The sequence below is a fragment of the Sus scrofa genome, chromosome 13, assembly GCF_000003025.6.
Source record: "Sus scrofa isolate TJ Tabasco breed Duroc chromosome 13, Sscrofa11.1, whole genome shotgun sequence".
In the NCBI taxonomy this organism is placed as follows: Eukaryota; Metazoa; Chordata; class Mammalia; order Artiodactyla; family Suidae; genus Sus; species Sus scrofa.
The window spans coordinates 60,226,499-60,246,530 of NC_010455.5; the positions used below are offsets into that span (position 1 = coordinate 60,226,499).

The 20,032-nt window shown below is 39.5% G+C and overlaps 1 long non-coding RNA gene across 1 annotated transcript in view; it reads right to left on the bottom strand.

The window, feature by feature from the left end:
- LOC106505659 overlaps positions 314 to 20,032 on the bottom strand; it is a 90,201-nt gene continuing 70,482 nt past the window's right edge. The window contains exon 3 of the long non-coding RNA XR_002337643.1: positions 314 to 14,243. This is a non-coding gene — a long non-coding RNA (uncharacterized LOC106505659). The remainder of the gene's footprint in view (positions 14,244 to 20,032) is intronic.

Below are 20,032 nucleotides of genomic sequence, written 5' to 3' on the forward strand. Positions count from 1 at the left end.
GAAGAGCCACTTGATTTTTTGCCCACTCCAGTCCTGTTATCTTAAGCTCCTCATTCCCCAGTCATACTTTCCCCTCTCTCTCTCTTTCTTTCTTTTTTCTTTTTCTTTTTCTTTTTTTTTTTTTTTTTTTGTCTTTTTGCCTTTTCTAGGGCCGCTCTTGCGGCATATGGAGGTGCCCAGGCTAGGGGTGGAATCTGAGATGTAGCCACCGGCCTACGCCAGAGCCACAGCAACGCAGAATCCGAGCCACGTCTGCAACCTACACCACAGCTCACAGCAACGCTGGATCCTTAACCCACTGAGCAAGGGCAGGGATTGAACACGCAACCTCATGGTTCCTGGTTGGATTCGTTAGCCACTGTGCCACAACGGGAACTCCTCCCCTCTCTCTTTTATGTATGCCTGAAAATATCTCTAGTGGAAATAACTCTGTTTACTCTCCAAGCTCAGAAGTACTTCCTCCTCTCTTCTTTATTTACCAAATCTTTCACCTTTCAATACATAGCTCTAGAAAACCTTAGTCTGAAATCCAGCTCTGCAATTTACTAGCTATTTGACTAAGATCAAGTCAAGCAAATCAATTTCTGACTCTCATCTCCTGAGCTGTAAAATGAGATTATCACTGTATCTGTTTTATAGGATGTTACAATGTAAATCATGTGTACATTATTGAAACACTCAACAGCATTAGTTGGGTGATAGCAAATGATGTTTTAAATTATTACTATTTATTTCTTTCCAGTAGAGATGGCTCACTATTTCAGCAGGGACATTTCACCCCATGTGAGGAAACTTGAGTTAGGTTATATAATTTCTAAATCATTCCAGTGATAGTTTAAAACCTCCTGTGGACTAGTGATTGAGAAGCTGTCCTGTTAAACTGCCCTTCATCTGGCTCTGAGAAGAGGGTTGTGTTGGCTTCCTGGGGCTGCCAAAACCAAATATCAGCAGCAATCTATTGTCTCACAGTACCGGAGGCTAGAAGTCAGAAATCTATGTGTCCTCAGGACCAGGCTTTTTCTGCTGGCTCTGATGGAGAATACTTCCTCATCTCTTCCAGCTTCTGGTGTATGCCCAGCATGCTTGGTGGTCTTTGGCCAGAAGACACAAAACTCCAGCTACATGTCTCCTCCTCCCTGTGGGTCTTCACACCATCTTCTCTCTATGCGTGTCTCTCTTTATGTCCAAATGTCCCTTTTTTATAAGGACATTAGTCACAGGGGATTAGAGTCCACTCTAATGATCTTACTTTAACTTGGTTACTTCTTTAAGACCTATTTCCAAATAAGGTCAATTCTGAAGTTCTGGGAGTTAAGAATTTAACATATCTTTATTGGCGGGAGAGGATGACACAAATGAACCCATAACAAGGATCTAGCATAAAGTTGACATGACTGCATAGAGAGTTGACCATGAAATTGCGTATTATTTTTATTCTATTATGGTCGGAATTACTTAACACGGCAGAATATCTTCTCCGTTTTATGTACATTAGTCTTTTCTCCTCAGTTGAAGTTAAGTTCATTGACAACTGAAGCCGTGTTTTATTTATTTACTTTTAGATGATTGTGTTAGTCTGCGAGGGCTACTATAACATAATACCATAGACTGGGAGGCTTAAAATATACTTTCTCACAGTTTTGGAGCCTAAAAGTCCAAGATCTGAGTGCTGGCAAAGTTGGTTTCTGGTGAAACTTTTCCCTTTGGGTTGCAGATATCTGCCTTCTTGCTGTCTCTTCTCGTCTTTCCTCTGTGTATGTGCATTCCTGGTGTTTCTTGTTCATCTTATAAAGACATCAGGTCTGTTAGATTAAATTCCCACCCTCATGATCTCCTTTAACGTTAATTATCTAAATAAAGCCCTATTTCCAAATGTAGTCACATTGGGGATTAGAGCTTCACTACATCATATGAATTTGAGGGGACCCAATTCAGTCCATAATAACAATATTTTCTCCTAAGCAGAGGTCTGGCCATGTGGTGGTAATTAATCAATATGTTCTGCTTACCAAAACTTTTACAGGCTCACTGGAAGAAGAAAAATGTTCCCAAATGTCTTTAATAGGAAGAGGGATGGGAAAGTGTTTGTCATAAATTCTCTAGTTGAATTTCTTTTCTTCATATATGCCACTAATTTGAAGGACAAATATAATGTGAATTTCCAGGGAAAGCAATCCCATAGGAGGATCCAAATATTTTTTTCAAGTCAGGTATTCTGCTGAATCCTGATTCTAGAGGAGGATTCCAAAACAAAAATTACATTCTCAAACCTATTCCAAAGTTCTCACTTTTTTTTTTTTTTGGTTTGTTTGTTTATCCGTTTTCTTTTTTCATATGCACCAGTGACATATGGAAGTTCCTGGGCCAGAAATCACATCCAAGCCACAGTGACCTAGCCACAATGGTGGGAAAACCAGATCCTTAACCCACTGTTCCAGGCCAGGGATCAAACCTGCACCTCAGCAGTGACCCAAGTTGCTATAGAAACACCAGATCCTTAACCTGCTGCACCAGAGAAGAAACTCTGTCCTCCTTTAGTTGATGGTGAGAAATCTACAGGTTGAAGGCAAAGCATAGTACTTTTGTGAGTTGTCCAAGGTGTTGCAGTAACACTGCCATGGGTCACCCATCAAGTCACATATAGAAGGCTTTGAAAGCCCTTTTTTCAGGACACTGTAAAAAATGACCTCTGAAAGATTATCTCCTCATGCTTCAAAAGGCTCAGAATTGGCCACAACACAAAGTCAAAAAAAATCTTAAGATCCAGCTACATCCTGCATCCACCTCACTTAGAACTCTGGTAAAGCTACATGGCCTCCTCGCTCAGGTGGCCAACCCATGAGTGTTCATGCAACCTCTGAGGAGCTCAAACTCTCTCACCTCATAACTACTAGACACTCTCACCTTCCTGGAGGATGGTTCCTAGGAGTTCTGCTGTCACAAAAGTTCCATCAGTGGGGCCTGGGCAGTTTAATGCCCATAGTCTTTATCTTTCTTTAACTTGTCTTGGGATTGGAAGAGGAATGGGATTCAAGGTGGGCTTTTTAGAAGCCTGACATCGTCTTGTAGATCCTCATTCTGGTCATAGTCTGTGACTTCCCTGTCAGCATTTGCATATTTAGTTTGAAGTGGGTTATTTTAACATTTCATTAGTGGCCCCATAATCATTCATTTATTCATCCATCCATCTATTTCTTAGCAAATCATTTATTAAAGGTAATGACTATGAGCTATACCCACTACCAGGCAACAGGATATAAGGGTGAGCCAAAGAGACCAAGACTTTGCTTTCAAGGAGGATATTAAACTGTAGATGGCCTGTTGTTTCTAACTAGAATTGAAGGCAAGGAAAAGGTCTCTGGAGTCTCTCGTATTCCCCTAATAGTAGCCATGGCAGAGCTATGCTCACAGCAGGTGTTCAATAAATAATGGCTAAGTCCCAAACCAGATGTCCAGGGTCAGCTTTGTTGCCCGGGTAGCTACTGATTTATGGCTCCATATGGTCACCTTCTCTAACCTTCTCATTGCCTTCTATCCCAAGCTGCATTCTTTTCCCCTCTGTATCTATTCCTCCATTTCTAAGAGCACAAAGCATACTCCCCTTTCACTTATCTGTCCTCATATCCTGACCAACCCAAACAGAACAGAGAAATTGGAAGGAGTTGACGAGTTTTCTTCCTCTGCCTGCACAGGTTACCACACAGACTGTCTGTTTCTCCAGATGAAACACAAAGTTAAAATCATTCCTGATCACATTAACCAGTGTCAGGAATTAGCTGATTAGTTACAAAACACGATAATTCAGAGAAAATTATAATTAAGAGAAATGGGGGAATCTAACACACATCATCAGTCATTACACTGTCATCCTTACCCCATAATGAGAAGCACTTGTGCCAAAAGTCTGGCTATCGCTTTTGAAAGAGAACTATTTATAATTAGAGTTGGTTGAATATTTAAAAGTTGTAAAATTACCATGTCTCCAGGGAAAAATGCCTGTGGAACCATGCAACAGCAAATCCAGAGAGATTTCTGATGCATTTATGAGCTTCTGATTTTGTATTAAACAAGGAAAGTGGGCCATAATGATTAGAAGCAACATACATTTTATAAAACTATCCAGCTAATTAATTGTCATCTCACAAATGCTACTCAGCTTATAGAATAATGATAAATGTCACATTTAATGATTATTCGGTAAATTAAAATTTGAGATTCATTTTTTTTCTTTTTCCAGGTTTTATAGAGTACGTAATAAATAGTTCCTTCTATCTATGTCCAGGGCCATTTATCTATCACTTCTAGCTATCCACAACACTAGAGAAAAAAACAATAGAAATAAAGCTCTAAGCACCAAAATAGCTATTACAAAGCCCATGCACTTTTATTCACTGGAAAGGCCTCAGAACCTCACTAAGACACTTACTTTTTTAACTTACTATTAAAAAAAAAATCTCAAACTATAGAAAAGCAGAGAGTATGGTACAATGGTCCCCTCTTTACTCATCATCTAGCCTTAACAATCTAGTTTCATCTATACCTACACAGGGCCAATCTAGTTTCACTCATACCTACATACTTTCCCTCTCAACCAGATAACTTTGAAACATATGCAATATATAAGAACTCATCTGTAAATATTTCACTGTGTACCTCTAAAAGATAGGGACTCTTAAAAAATCTAAGAAAGTAAATATTATTATACATAAAATAATGAACAATAATATCTCAGTAACAGCTACTTTTCCTTTTATTGTGGACACAATCATATCAAACTCAGATATGTGGCTTCGTTTCCTTCTGTAGACTTGGGGTCATAAATATGATGGGCCTGAGGGTAGGGGATGGAGATGGTGTGGGGGCTGAAGAAAAGAACAGAGGCTATCTGGACACCTACTAGCTAAATAATTTTAGGGAGCTCACTCAATTTCTTTAAACTTTAGTTGTTTCAAAAATGGTTGTTATAACGATTAAATTAGAGATGACATAATATATGAAGAGTCCAATACAATGTCTTACATACACTTAAGGATGCAATGTTAACCATTATACCTAAAAAGGTTAAAATAAAAATATTAACAACAATGTAAGAAGTCAATCATAGTACTCTGGAAATTTACTGAGATGACTCATCAATGACCGCCTTGATTCTAAATCAATAAGTGATACACTTTGAACTCATTTTATATAATTTCTCTTAGCTTTTGAATCTACTATTGATCACATCCTCTTTCTGGAAATAGTCTCTTTCTTTTCTTGGCTTTTGTGGTACAAATAAAAATCTCTCTGGTTTCTCCTTTTCCATACATGGCCGTTAAATGTTAAATTTCTTCAAAACCTAGTTCTAATTCTACCTTACTTTTTTTATCTCTATGTTCTTGCTAGTTTTTGTTTGTTTGATCAACTTCCATGGCTAAAAATACCATGTATATGCTGACAGCTCCCAAATTTATATTCTCTAGCTCAGATGTCACTTCTTAATTCCAGACTTTATAACCAGCTCCCTGAGAATCATCTTCACTGAAATGTTCCACAGCATCTCATGGACATTCCTTAAACTGAATTCCTATTACCTCTGTTTTGGATAGCTACTGCTATACAATGAATCACTCTAAAACATAATGGTTTAAAATAGGAAGTAATTTTTTCTCATGATTCTGAAAGTTATCCGAAGATTCTTTTGCGCCATGTGGGGTCACTAGGTGCTAAGAAGGCTGGAAGGTCCAAAACTCATAAGCCTGGCAGGTGATGCTGGAAGTCAACTAGGATGATCAGGTTCTCCTGCAGGTGAGCTTCTCCATGGAGCAGCTTGGGTTGCTTCATGGATAGCGTCTTGATTCCAAGAAGGAATATTCCAAGAGATGAAGGCAGAAGTTGTGATTTTCTTCAGGTCCAGTCTCAGAAACAATACAGCACCACCTTACTTTCACTGTATTCTGTTAGACAAACTAGCCCAGATTCAAGGAGAGGGGAAAACATCCCACCTCTTAAGTGGCAGTGGGAAGGTCATATTGCACAAAAGCAGACAAAATGGGAGATCCTGTCGTAACCATCATTGAAAACAAAATTTACTACATCCTCTCTAATTGTGGTCTTCTTCAATAGCTCTGCCATTTCAGAAATCGTCTACTCAGATGAGCCTAATGAGTTTATCCTCCTTGACCCCCAGCCTCTGTGTCTCCTCAGTCAATGAATGTGGTCATTTTTACCTCTCATATCTCTTATAAATCTGTTTCTATGTATACTTCCTCATATTTTCTCTATACCCATTGTCACAACTTAATTCATCATCACACTATTTCCACTTTGTCTTTACTCCATTATTCCTAGAAAAGAAGAATGATCAGTCCTTCAACAAAAATTCATCAGCATCTTTCCCTTGCTCTTTAGTAAAATTCCAATCCTTAGCCTGGCCCGCAAGGTCCTTCATGAACTGTCCCCTGTCCATGTTTAAAGCTTTGCCTTTCATCATTCTCTTCTCCACATACACAATTATCCTCTCACTGTGGCCTTCTTTTTTTCTCTAACAAATCACACTCTTTCCTGCCTTAAGACTTTGCCTACGCTATTGCTTCTATCTGAAGTGTCCTTCCTTCCACTCTGGGCTCAGCTAATCCCCACATCTCTTTTATGTCACAGCTAAAACATTACTTTTCAGGGAAGCCTTTCCTACCCTCTCAGATGAAGTCCCTCTCTTATACACTCTCATGGTATGGAGTGCCATTAATTTGTAATACTTATCACATAAGCAAATGAAGAGGTTTTATTAAAAAATACAGTGGATTAGTCACAGTACTTATGTTCCATAAAGTCACTCACTAAATTAGTGAATACTGAAGCACTGCTCCTGAGCAAATACAGAGTTACATTCCTGCGAATCTCTGCTCAATCCATAACCTTGTTTACGTGTGTTATCTGTTTAAAGAGCTTTTGAAAATATATATTATTGATTCATTAGCATTGAAATCAGAGCACTATAATCCTGACTGAATAAAGCTTATTTAACACAAGCATCTTCTCAGTTCCACAGTCTTCTTGCTTAGGAACACTAGACAGCAATAGGTTGGGGGGCAGGGGGCATTTTAAGAAGCAAACTCACCAACAAAAATACAAAAAACATGGTACTTAGTGCATCATGAAAAGGATACTTGTTTATAGCATATAAACTGAAACAAAAGCCAATGTCGTTTTGTATATTTCAGCTGGAATCATGGGGATTGGGCAACTCAAATTCTTTGCTGCTCTCTGCCTGTCTATAAATGACTGTGAAAGTGCTGCGAGTGTTGATTTGGGGGTTACAAACAAATTTCAGTGAGTTGGCAAATTTGTAAATGTGGAACCTGGGAATAATGAAGGATTGAGGATCCTCATTAAATGAATGCTACCCTTGCTAGAATGTAACCTTCCTGAGAGTAGGGGTCTTGTCTGTCTTGTTCACTGTATCCTGCTGTGCCTGACACTTACTAGGTATTCAATAAATATACCCCCAATTAATTAATTTATATGACTTTATTCTTCCTATAAGGATACAAAATCAATTATTAACTGTAACTACCATATAAACTATAAAGAAACAATAGGATGTACTTGGCAAGAGTAGGTGGACTATATAAAGACTAAAGTTAGTTGAGCCCTTGTGAGATGGGTAGGCCTGGATATAGGATAAATAAGAACGTCTATGAGTGAGCTGATGAGGAGGACAACTGGGTATGGGTGAAAAACAAGATAGGAGGGAAAGTGACTGGGTGTAGAACCAGCTCTAGCTCTAGGTATAGTAGTTGACAATCCAAAATATAGGTTGAAAAGACAGAATCTCTTGCAATATTGTGCCTGGGGCAGAGTGGTCCTCATGGAAGGGTAAGAGGATCAATAAATAAATAATCCAATAGGTTTTATTATTTGAATGGCTAAGGGAAATATAAAACTGGGGTGATCAAATTTAATCAGCATGATTCAGTGTAATGGATATAAGTGACAGCAAATTCCTTAGGTCAAGTGTTTGGTGAAAGAATAGTTTTGGTCCTAAATACATTCATAGGAGAACTACAGACAATAGCTTAAGTTTTTTGCATATGCTCCAGCCCCTTGGAGAATGTACTAGCATGATTTAAGCAAGGTATCAAGGTCCCAGCTTAGTTGGAATCTAAACTAGGTGCAGGTCTAGTAAAGAAGTAGATGCTAATTAGGGAAGAAAATCAAGGCCAAGTCACAACCATACATCTTATGCCACCATGGGAGAAACATGCTAAGGCTTAGTGAACATGTACTCTCAGGTATAACAGATTCCAAATTGAAAGCAACAAATCTAATCCCAAAGCCCACTCTTGGCTTGGGTTAATATCATTCTGCCTACCTCCATAAGGCCTGAGTAAACTGAGTTTACAGTGGGATTTATATGGCATGGTAGCTGAAAGGGACCAGTGAACAAATAGCTCAACTGTTTTGAAATATTCTAGGGTGTTAACTGGACAGAAGACTAAAGGACTGACTTTGAACAATTTAGAAGATGCATTTATTTTAACCAGGATTTATTGAATACCCATTAGGCGCAAAGAACAAGGGGGATGAGGAATTGAGGAAAGATCAATGCAAGATGAATGTGTCCTTCATCAAGGGTGTGAAACTTCAGCATGCAAGAAATAGCCAATTATGTTAATTTCCTAGGAGATTCCAAAAGACTACAAAGGCCGATTATTTCCTAATTAGCATCCACAAGACTATTGTACATAAAATTGTTTTAAGGTATACTCATGGTCCTTGAGAAGAAGAAAATAAATGGAAAAAAAAATACTGGATCAAGGTTCAATCAAAACGAAAGAAACCTTCAGATTCTAAATTGTTTCACAGGATTCCATTGTAGGCATATGAAGAATATAATCCTTAAATGGCCATATCTAGGCCACGCAGGTAAATAAACATCATTGCAGCACTTGCCACCATAAGCACTGGCTTATGAACAATCCCAGAAAGACAACTGAGCAATCCTTGTTGAAGAGCTAAGTCTGATTTTTCTCACTCTCACTCAATCTGGAAGTCTAACCTCACACATGCTGATGTGGCTCCCCAAAATAACACTCTTCAAAAGAAAACTGAGATCATAGAAAAACCTCGTGGGTTGTGTTAGAGATAATCAGCTGAATTCCTTAAGATGTCCTTCTGCTTCTTCATTAAAATAATACCGTTACTTGGAGTCTTTCAGCCTTCAGAGACAGGTTGTGGTTTTGAAAATAAATCTGAAGAACAGTATTTTATGACAAGGGACAAGTGGGGACCCATGCATTATAGTGTGGAGCCTAATGTAAAAACTGAGCAAGAAAAATTAGCCCTGATTTGCAGTCTTGTGGATCCATCTCCCAGCTATATATCCACATATCATGAACTCTCTGGCTCATACATGGGCATGCACATGCAGGTGTGCAGACACACACACACACACACACACACAGAATCTTGCACACGTCACCCAGTCTAATCATAGGCTATTACCTGATTTTGATTCTTTGGGTGCTACAAGAAATTAGCAAAATGATCTCCTTGCATGATTCTTTCTATCCCTGGTAGTAACTGTATAGATAATTGTCAGTAACAGTCACTGTGTTTTATTGCCTCTCCCTTCCTTAAGTCGTGTAGCTTCTTGTCCTGCCAAGACCTTTCCTGTCATATTTCTATAGCTATTTCTCAAGCCCATTTCACCAGCTACTAATACTCATGTAAATTTGTAAATTTAAAATGTCTGCAAGGACAACAAGGATCACTGGGAATGTTAGAGTCTAATCAAAGTCCTCTAGACCTCAAGTACTTTGGCAGGTGTAGGCAGAAGCCCCACTAGCAGTGGGTGGAGCAGAAGGTTTGAGCACCTTCTCCACATCCCCTGCCCTTGCCACATCAGTACACACTGCCTGACTTCCAGCTGCCAACACTGAGGGCATTCTCTTAGCTCTTGAGCACTTTGTGATCCAAGTGACAGAACAGGGAATTATGCACCCTGGGAGCAATCCTGAGCCATAACTGACAGGAGCTCCTCATAACTGACACTCAGCTCCTCAGCCTGTTGGGCAGAAATCTCGAGGGTGTGTGTTTTTTCCTGGCCTCCAGAATTTGCCCAGTAGGATTAAATTCCAATGGCCCATACTAAACCTGGCTTGATGAATATCATTCTTTGTAGGCTGTCTTCTCTTCACTCTTTTATGTCCACAATTCCTACTGGGGTTCTCTTTACCATACAAATAAATTACTTACATCAAATCCTGTCTCAAGATTTTCTTCTGTGGAACCCAAAGTAAGAAAGTAGTAACATCAGTAACACAAGGTAGTAGCATGTACACAATTTGACTCTTTCAAATCTGTTCTAGCACTACAGACACGTAGAAGAGTCAACACAGAATGTTCAATGACAATGTCACTCCAAAGATCCAAATGCAAATGGCTTTAGGGGAGTGGGTTTCTATCAGAGTAAATTAAGGAGCACTGAAAGAAAGACTGGTGAAAGCAACTCACGAGGCTGCTGAAAACAAGAAACATTTAGTGGAAATCCTATAAAATACCATAAAATTAAATGATCCACTCTCAGAATACTTGAAAAGCAAGGTTTTCAGAAAGAACAAACATGGCGTTCAAGGTTAGAAAGAACACAGAAGGCTAATGAACAGCTCTAATTAGCATTTTTCCTCAATAGTATTATAAAGGAAAAAATTAAGGTATAGGTTTGGTGAAATACAAGCCAAAGTCGATTAACCCCCACATACCTTTGCTCACCTCTAATAATAGGAACTATCTTTTTAAATGGGCCACAACTATTCTGTTGCTGGTAATTAGGTTCAGAGTTGGTGTCACAATTGTAATGGATTATTGATTGCCTCTTAAAGAACTTCATAGCTCCTCAGGCTTAGAATCCCTTAATGAATGCTGGAGCTGATAAAGTTGAGTTTAATTACATACTGCATGTCTTGTTAGACATTAAACTTGCATTTTTTGTTATTATTTTTTTCTCAGTTGAAATTTTATTTTAAGCCTTCACCAAATAAATGTCTGTCTTAGCTTCACCTTATTCTTCAGAAGGTTGAGTATCAATGAAAATTTAATTTGGAAAAAAAATTTAGCACATTCTTCTTTATGATTTATTATTTTGTGGTGAAATAAAGCTGTATTTGTGCCTGACTGGGTATTCTGCAAGGATATGTGTAACCTCATCAGGTATCTCAATCATGAGAGGACTTTTTCCTTATTCCTCAGCTCCATGCCACAGTCTCATGCCCCATCATTTGTCTCCCTGAGAGAACATTGTATATTATCCCCTCTTTAGATAAGGCACAGTGGCCAGGCTAACCAGAGATTCATGAACTTGAAAAAAAATGGAGAGACAAACATTTCACCCCAGGTTACTATTATCCAGGTTAGAAGTTGCTTGTCTGAAAACATTCTGAAAGCCTTTTTGAAAGGGTCAGTGGGCTTGATGTGAAGCCCCAAAGAGTATATGAATCACATCAGCAAAATAATACTACCACACCTTACCATTATTCATGAAAATATGCTGATGAGGGAAACAGCAGTTTCTACTTGGAGCGCCACTCTTCTTGTTTTTTCAAAATCCTGATCAAATATTTTCTTTTATTCAATGTTCCTGGACTACATAAAAATTTCTCTCTCCCCTCAACTAAAAACTCTTTATTTCTTTCTATCCTTCATTGGGAAATAAACAGTGCATTATGACAATTTCTGGGGTCAAGGATGACTTCTACTTTTAAGATTCCCATTGGGGCTGGTCACATTATTCCTGTGCAGGCATTGGCAAAAATATTGGAAGCCTATGGAGGCACTACCTACATAAAATTTTCTTTGAGGAGCAAGGTAGCAGATGGATGAAGAGAGAGTATCAATAGAGAAATATGTCTAAAACATGTGAGAATGAGTGCGATGCCCCACAGTCTCTGAGAGCTTCACTAGTAAAATCCTAATGGCTAATATTTGACTGTTTTAGAAAGCAACTTTCCTTGTAGAATATTTCCCAAGGCAAAAAACAAAACAAAACAAAACAAAGCATACAAACAAACAAAAAAAAATAAAAAAACCATGGGAAAAATCTAAAAGTTGGACTACAAGGGAAAGCAGTAAGCAGTAGCTTAATCAATGGTATTAGCACATCTGAAGAAAGAGTACTTAAATAGAAATGCGGGATGGTCTAGGTGGAATATAGTGTGGATATTCACTCAGGTCCTTGGACATGCTGTGACCGCCACAAGTCTGTCCTTACAGAGTCATTTTAAGGTCAGGAGGGGCATTATTTATGATTGCCATCATTTCTTAAGCATGGAAATGCCAAGAGAAGAGACAGGCCATGTGTTTCAATTTTTTTCGAAGAGGAAATAAATAGGATGTGTAACTATAAACAATATGAGAAATTGTCAGAAATATACAAAATCATCTATATAAACTGTGATCATGAGGTGGCATTCTATCTGAAGTTCAATTATTGAAAAATTGCAAAATTTGTTACCAACATAAAAAACAAACAAATTAGCAAACCTTATCATTACAGAAGAATAAGACTAATATGTAGTTCTACTAATACACAGTCATGTGTGGACAGAACTCTCCTAGCCTGTCTAAGCGTATGATCAACCCCATGTTCTCCTAGGATTTTGCTTCTAGGTTAAAAACCAACTTCAAGAGTGTAATTTCACTTCCCACAGTGGGTGTGTTCGTAACTATAGCATAATTTAAGGGAGTTCTTCCCCTAACTCACTCTTCTTCAAACTTCATGAAATATAACTTCCTCAGGGTTCTTTCCTAGGCACTAGACACTATCAAAGCCTCTGCACCTCCACTCTAACACTCAGTGCACCTAAAATTAGAGGCTTACAGTCCTGCCTCCATCAGATTGTAATTTTCCATGAAGTTGGGGTCTTTTTATTAGGATGACCAACATTTCTGTTGAGACTGTGTGCGTGGGGAAAGAGGTTTCTGGCTGCAGGAATTTCAGTGCTAAATCTGGGAGAGTCACAGAAACTAAAACAAGACAACAATCTGATCATGCTATTGTACATTGCTGTTTTGCAGACACCTATACAGTGTCTACAAACTATGTTCAAAATGTATGTAAAAAAGGCACAATACATAATTTTTGGCACACTATATTAACTCTGAAATGCATAGTCCCAGATTGAAAGGGAACATAAAAGTAGGGGTTTTTTTGTTACATTTTTGTTTTAATGGGGGATTTTTATATTAACAATTATGTCTACTATAATCTTTAAGTTGATGTGATGCTGATTCTTTTGAAATCCAAGTCATATTCTACTCTCCTTCTGAAACCTTTCCAGAACCTTCTGGAAAGAAATGTTTTCCTCTCCAATTTTATTCACAATTGCTGCCCATGACAATCATATATCATGTACCATTTTAATGACCTGAAGTTTTATCTACCCTCTCTCTTGTCCTAACTACTTATCCAGAATAGTCTTTATACTCCTGAAAGACAGACCTTATGTTTTCTATTGTTTGAGGGTCTCCTCCAGGGCCTTATAATCTCTCTGTCTAACTGCCCCCTCCCAGCCCCTTCCAGCTATGCCTGGGGAACCCTACATTCCACAGTCCAGAAAGATGTGGTTTATAGCTGATCTTGCCATCCTGTGAAACTCAGACTCCTCTGGAGTACAGAGAAACTCTCATGAAAATGCCTGGGCCATTCTTTCTCTATAATCCCCTCCTTTTAAAATCTTTATTGGCCCCAGGACAGCCATCGTGAGCACAGTCTCTGTAAATCAGTCAGGCAGAGCTGTGTGGCGTGGAGGTTGAACACCAACCCGCTGCAGTTCACTTATGTTTCTGGTGCACCCAGCAGCAAGAAGCAGTTTGCTTTTCAAGGTGGGCGGGGGAGGAGCAGGATGCAGTGGAGAAAGAGAGTAGCAATTGACATGAAATCGGATTGGAAAAATAGACTGCCGCGTCTAAGTGGATGCCAGCTCTAAGATGTAGACTAACAAAGTTTTTGCAGCTGCAGTTTCAGAGACCTTTGAAAACATGTTTTTCATGATCACATGTAAAATTGATAGAGGAGAGATAATGGTCACAAAAGGACATCACTTATACCTGCTATACCAATGGGTCTCTCCTGTGTATAGGCAGAGCTCTGGAAGCAGGGTTGACAGATTAAAATGAGAGAAGACAATTTTTCCCCTAAAAATGTTCATCCTTCAAATCACAGGGAAGAGAGTCCAAGGCAGAGCAAACTGCAGTTCTTGCACCTGAGGCAGAGGAAAATGGAAGAGTGATATGGAGAAAAAGATCTCTGAGAAGTTCTGCATTATGCCTGTTCTGAGGCAAAGGGGGGAAAGATCCCTCTCTTCCCAGAGTAATAAACACAGCACTGAATTTGCATCTATTTATTGAGAATAAATGAAAGAGCAAAGAAATCATATTCAAAATGCTTTGCAAAAGGCCATTTTGCCCGTGAACCTAAGGTAACTTTTCCTTCCTTCATTACTCCTCTTTTCTTCCCTCACTCCTAAGTGAGCTCTCCTGGCTTTGTGTGAACTCAGGCAGGAACAAAAGGCCCATTTATCACACTGGAGACTGAGAACATGTCAGGTCTAATGGGATTCTGGCCTGGGCAACTCCTGTTATTTGTTCAGACATCTAATCACTTTATCCTGATGTTCTCAACAATTCTTTTCCTTCTAATCTATGTGACCCTCTGCACTGCGTCTTCACAACATTGTGTAATTAATACCTTTGAACAAATTTTTCTTCACTAGTAATTTCCTAAAAAGCTTTTGACTTATTCTTCAATCTTGGCTGAATTAATACACCCTGAAAGCCAAGTCCTAGGCAGAGGACAAGTACAATTACCGATAACATACTAAGAATAAGAGAGAGCAGAGAGGAGGGAACCCTATGCTATTACATTATTGGATACTATTGATAACATCACGGCACGAATGCACTGCTACCAAAAAACCCTAAACCCAAATGATTCATAAAACTGAATTTCTAATGTAATTTAGTTCTTTCCCTAGTTGGATTTTGCTTTCTTTGTAGAGTGGAGATATTTTGCTTTTATATTTCGATTTTATCGTTTATGGCAAATACAAAGAGGGACGCATTCTGTATGATACTATAATGGTGAGTGCATGTCATTATCAATTTTTCTAAATCCACAGAATGTACAACACCAAAGGTGAGCCCAAAGGTAAACTACCGACTCTGGTTGATTATGACGTGTCAGTGTAGATTCATCAATTATAACCACTGTACCACTGTGAGGCTGGGTGTTGATAGTGGGAGAAGCTGTGCATATGGGGGGGGGGGACAAATAGGATATTGATGTAACTTCCACTTAATTTTGCCTTCACTTAAGGTTTCCTTTAAGTCTGTAGACCAGCTATGATGGAAAAAAAAAATCATTAAAAAATAAATCTTGGAGTTCCCGTCGTGGCTCAGTGGTTAATGAATCTGACTAGGAACCATAAGGTTTCAGGTTCGATCCTTGGCCTTGTTCAGTGGGTTAAGGATCTGGCATTGCCATAAGCTGTGGTGTAGGTCGCAGATGTGGCTCGGATCCCACATTGCTGTGGCTACAGCTCTGATTAGACTCCTAGCCTGGGAACCTTCATATGCCATGGGAGCAGCCCTAGAAAAGGCAAAAAGACAAAAATAAATAAATAAATAAACTCCTTGAAAAAATTTAGTCTATTAAAATAAAAAGGGGAAAAACAGCAGGGGTGAGGGAGATGCAGTGGTGAGAGTGAGTCCTATCAGGAATATTTTATCTGCTCTCTGGAAAGCCCCCCGCTTCTTTTGGCCTGTCTCAATTCTCCCTGTTGGCCAATACCCACCCATGTTCCAGCACTATCAAGGAGCTTCCATAGGGTTTTCGCTTGCAAAGCTCTGTTTTGCTCCCACTTATGGATTCACTGTATTCTGATTACCTTGTGTGAGGCAAAAAGAAATCTGAGAAAGAATACTCCTAACCTAGAATCTGTTGGGGAGACCTGGGTCCTATCTGTCTTTACCAATAACTGGGTTGAGACTTTGAGTAAATCACTTAGCCACTAACTGGTTCCCTCTCCAGACAAAGGGAAAGATCAGATTACGTCAAAGTTTTGCTGACTTGTTTTAGTTGTCCCTGGGTAAATGAAAGGGTTAACCTTGGTCTTTTTAAAGCAAGAGCTCCTCAGAACCTTTATATGTTAAAATGAAAAATTAATCTCCACAAGCAGTTTATAGCATGTGACATTTTCTAAACTTACTGGGCCATGAGGCATCTTAAATGATTGAGGTCTTATGGGAAAACTCTGGAAAATACTGAACCCTACTTTCAGGATGTCTTGTAGCCCTAATAGAAGGATCAGTTACTTTTGTGTTGTCATTTAATTCACATCTTATTTTTTTTTTACTATAAACCATACAGCAATATATTTTATTATGAACAGGGTTTTAAATTATTTCTTCAGTCTCTCCATACATAGGCAAAGATAAGTATATTGTTTAACACACTTACACTTGCAAACCAGATTATTGCTTAGAGAAGGAGAAATTATCCCAATTTGTCTGCTGACCTCCAGGAATGTGGCAATAAAAATGATAGACAGACTGTCTCTCTCCATGCCTTCCTTTACCCCCATTCGATAATAACCCATATTCAAGCCCAGATCAGCAGGAGATTTCTTGCCAATAATCATTAAATGTCCAAGAAAACTTTTATCATCACCTTCTGCTACAGAAACCCAAGAAATATGTTTCTTAGGTATCACCAGAAAATATGTTGCGGCCTGAGAGGAAATATCATGGAAGGCAAGATGCTGCTCACCCTCAAAACTGATTTTGGCTGTGATTCCCTAGGTAATCTTCCCAAAGATCATTGTCATCAGGCTTGTAAACTCATTTACTCAGATCTGCCCTCCTGCATGGTAGATCTGAAAGAAGACTTGTGCCTTACTTTATAATTTGTTTCATGTAGTCAGGTATTGTCTTTTCAATTGGATCATGAGCCATTTCAGTTCCAGATTTGTATCATGTATATCTTCATAGTTTCACGAATAGGAAAACAGGAATGCAGTAAATACTTGTTGAAACTGCTCTGCCTTCTTATTTCTGTGAATCTTTATTATTCAGCTATCTCTCCCCATAAATAACAAATCCATCCCCCATCTTTACCTGTGTAATTTCTAGACATGATCTAATATCCACTTCTAATGGCCCCTTCGTTACTAAGTCTTCTCTGATCCTCCAATCTAAACTCTAAACTTGCAATTGCACCTTCTTTATGACACCTGCCATATCTCAATATTTCCTTTTCAATATCTGTTCAGTTTTCTTGTTTTTCAGCTAACCCATACATTTCTTTGGGATAGAGATAGTATCTTATTCAGCTGGATTTTCCCAGGCTACTTGTTCAGTGTTTGTTGCATTGAACAGAGTACACTGATCTATACCAGTTTCTGCTGCATGACAAACCACACCAAAACTTAGTGCTCAACACAACCCCTGTTTCTTTGGTTCATGATCTTTGGGCTCAGGATCTGTTGTCTGTCTGGTTCACTCATGCAAGAGCAGTCACCTGCTGGTCAGGTAGGCAACTATGCCTCTAGAGCTGGCAGGCTGTTGGCTAGGGTACTGTTGGCAACATATGTCTCATTTTCCAGCAAGCTAACCAAGGCTTGTTCAGATGGCAGCTCTCGGGGTATTGAGACACTGAGTGGAAGCACAGCAGGCCTCCTGGAGGCCTAACTTAGAACTGGTATCAGATCACTTCTGCCACATTCTATTGCCCAAACAAAGTCACAAATCAGCCCAGATTCATGGAGTGGGGAAACAAACTTGACCTCAGTGGGACAAGCTGCAAAGTCATGTGAACAAAACTCCAGGGATGGGTGTGGAATTCTGGCCACTCTGCCATCTACCACAGAGTCTCTCCTTTCTGCATGCTCAAAACTGTTGAAAACTATGACTTGCCTTGCTCAGCCACCAGCCCTCATGCTCTCCTGTTTCGTGGGCCATCGAGTCACACACATTTAACAAAGACAGAGTTACTGCTGAAAATGATTACCATGCATGCAAAAGTGAGGGCATGTGAAATGGAAACAGTCTTGATGAAAAAAATGCATGAAATGTCTAATTTATCTCTATGTTCTGTTCATTCACAAGTGATTTAGCATTGGGGAATCATAAACCATTAAAACCAGGAATAAAGTTTAAGGCCATCTAGTCCATGGGTTGTACACTGAAATGCCTTCAGAGAACAAATAGGTAAAGCAAATGAGTATAACTCAATTTAAGCCAAATGGGCTGGGAGACCACTGAGAGACTAGTGGGCAACTATCTCTAAGGAAGACATTAAAATGATTGCTTTAACAAAAAGTCAGAAAAACTGCTTAGAATAAATAAAATGTATGTGCAGACTGAATTCAGATCCCAGGCCTCCATGTTATCATAGCTGACACTAGACCAACTCTCACTTTACAGATAGGAGAGCCAAAGCCCAGAGAGGTCAAAACATTTTTTGAAGGTGGCTGAGGTGGTGAGCAGCAGAAATGAGAATGGACTCCCTGCCAGTCTCCCATGACTTGGAACTGGTGTCAACACTGCCTAGAGTATAATTTGAAAGTTTTCTTCCTCATGCGAAACCTAGATTGAATCTCTTCACAAAATAGCTGCCTCATGGGCTTTGTCAGAATAGAAAAAGCTCTCCTGGAAAATGCTTGCCTCGTGGGAGTGACTGCCTGGGTCAAGCTTATGAAAGGAACGACAATTTGATTTGTGGCTCTCACCCGTGGGAGCCCGGCTGCGGCTGCTGCTTCCTCAATGCAGGCAGGAGGCCGAGGGACACTGAGGTGAAGCACACAGAGGGAGCTACGCTGATAGAAGCTGCCAGCCTGGGCACGGACTATGCTTCCAGACAGCCCAGAAAACATATCTGACTTGGCCTCCCGGCCCAACAGAAGATACTGCCTGACAGAAGTGGAAATGGCAGTACAGGACCAGAAAGAGAGGAATCCAATAAGACTCGGGTCACTCACAGCTAGAAATTGATGTTTTACCTGTCTTTCCCTTTATTTGCCATTTTTAAAGTGTCTTGGTTCGCTTATCCTTGGCACAGAGGGGTAAAGGTTTTGTTTTTGCTTTTGTTTGGTTTGTTTGTTTTTGTTTTCCCAGGGAAGAAATGGAGATGGAACCAGTGTTGGAAGAGTGAGGAAGAATGTGTAAATCAAAGGAAAATGTTACATAGAAAATCAGGTATCTTAAGTGTGTTTCCTGAAGACATAGCCTTGCAGTTATACAACAGATGACTTCTGAGGTGCCTTGGATACATCCATGAGCAAAGAAGTCAAAGATCTCTAACTTCATTAGAATTACATTCTTTTCTTTTCTTCCTTTTTTTTTTTTTTTTTTTTTTTTTTGTCTTTTTTGTCTTTTCCAGGGCAACACCTGCAGCATATGGAGGTTCCCAGGCTAGGGGTCTAATCGGACCTCTTGATGCTGGCCTTTGCCAGAACCACAACAGTGCCAGATCCAAGCTGTGTCTGCGACCTATACCACAGCTCATGGCAATGCCAGATCCTTAACCCTCTGAGCAAGGCCAGGGATCAAACCCGCAACCTGATGGTTCCTAGTCAGATTCGTTAACCACTGAGCCATGAAGGGAACTCCTAGAATTATATTCTAATAAATGTGTCCCAAATGTTTTTTAAAAAAGGTAAAAATAAGAAAAGCAAGTATTGTATTCTCTTTGGGCCGTGATAACAAAGAAAGATGAACTGCCTTGCTTATAAATAACTTAAATTTATTTCTCAAAGTTCTGCAGACTGGAAGCCCAAGACCAGGGTCCATTGTGGTCAGGTTCTGGTAAGGAACCTCTTCTGGGTTACAGGCCATTTTATCACTATGTCCTCGTATGGAGGAAGGGGAGAGGGGGCTCTCTGGGGTCTCTTTTATAAGGGCACTAATTCTACCTTATGACCTAATTACCTCCCAAAGGCCCTACCTCCAAATACCCTTATATTGGGGGTTAGGTCTCAACATATGAATTTTGGGG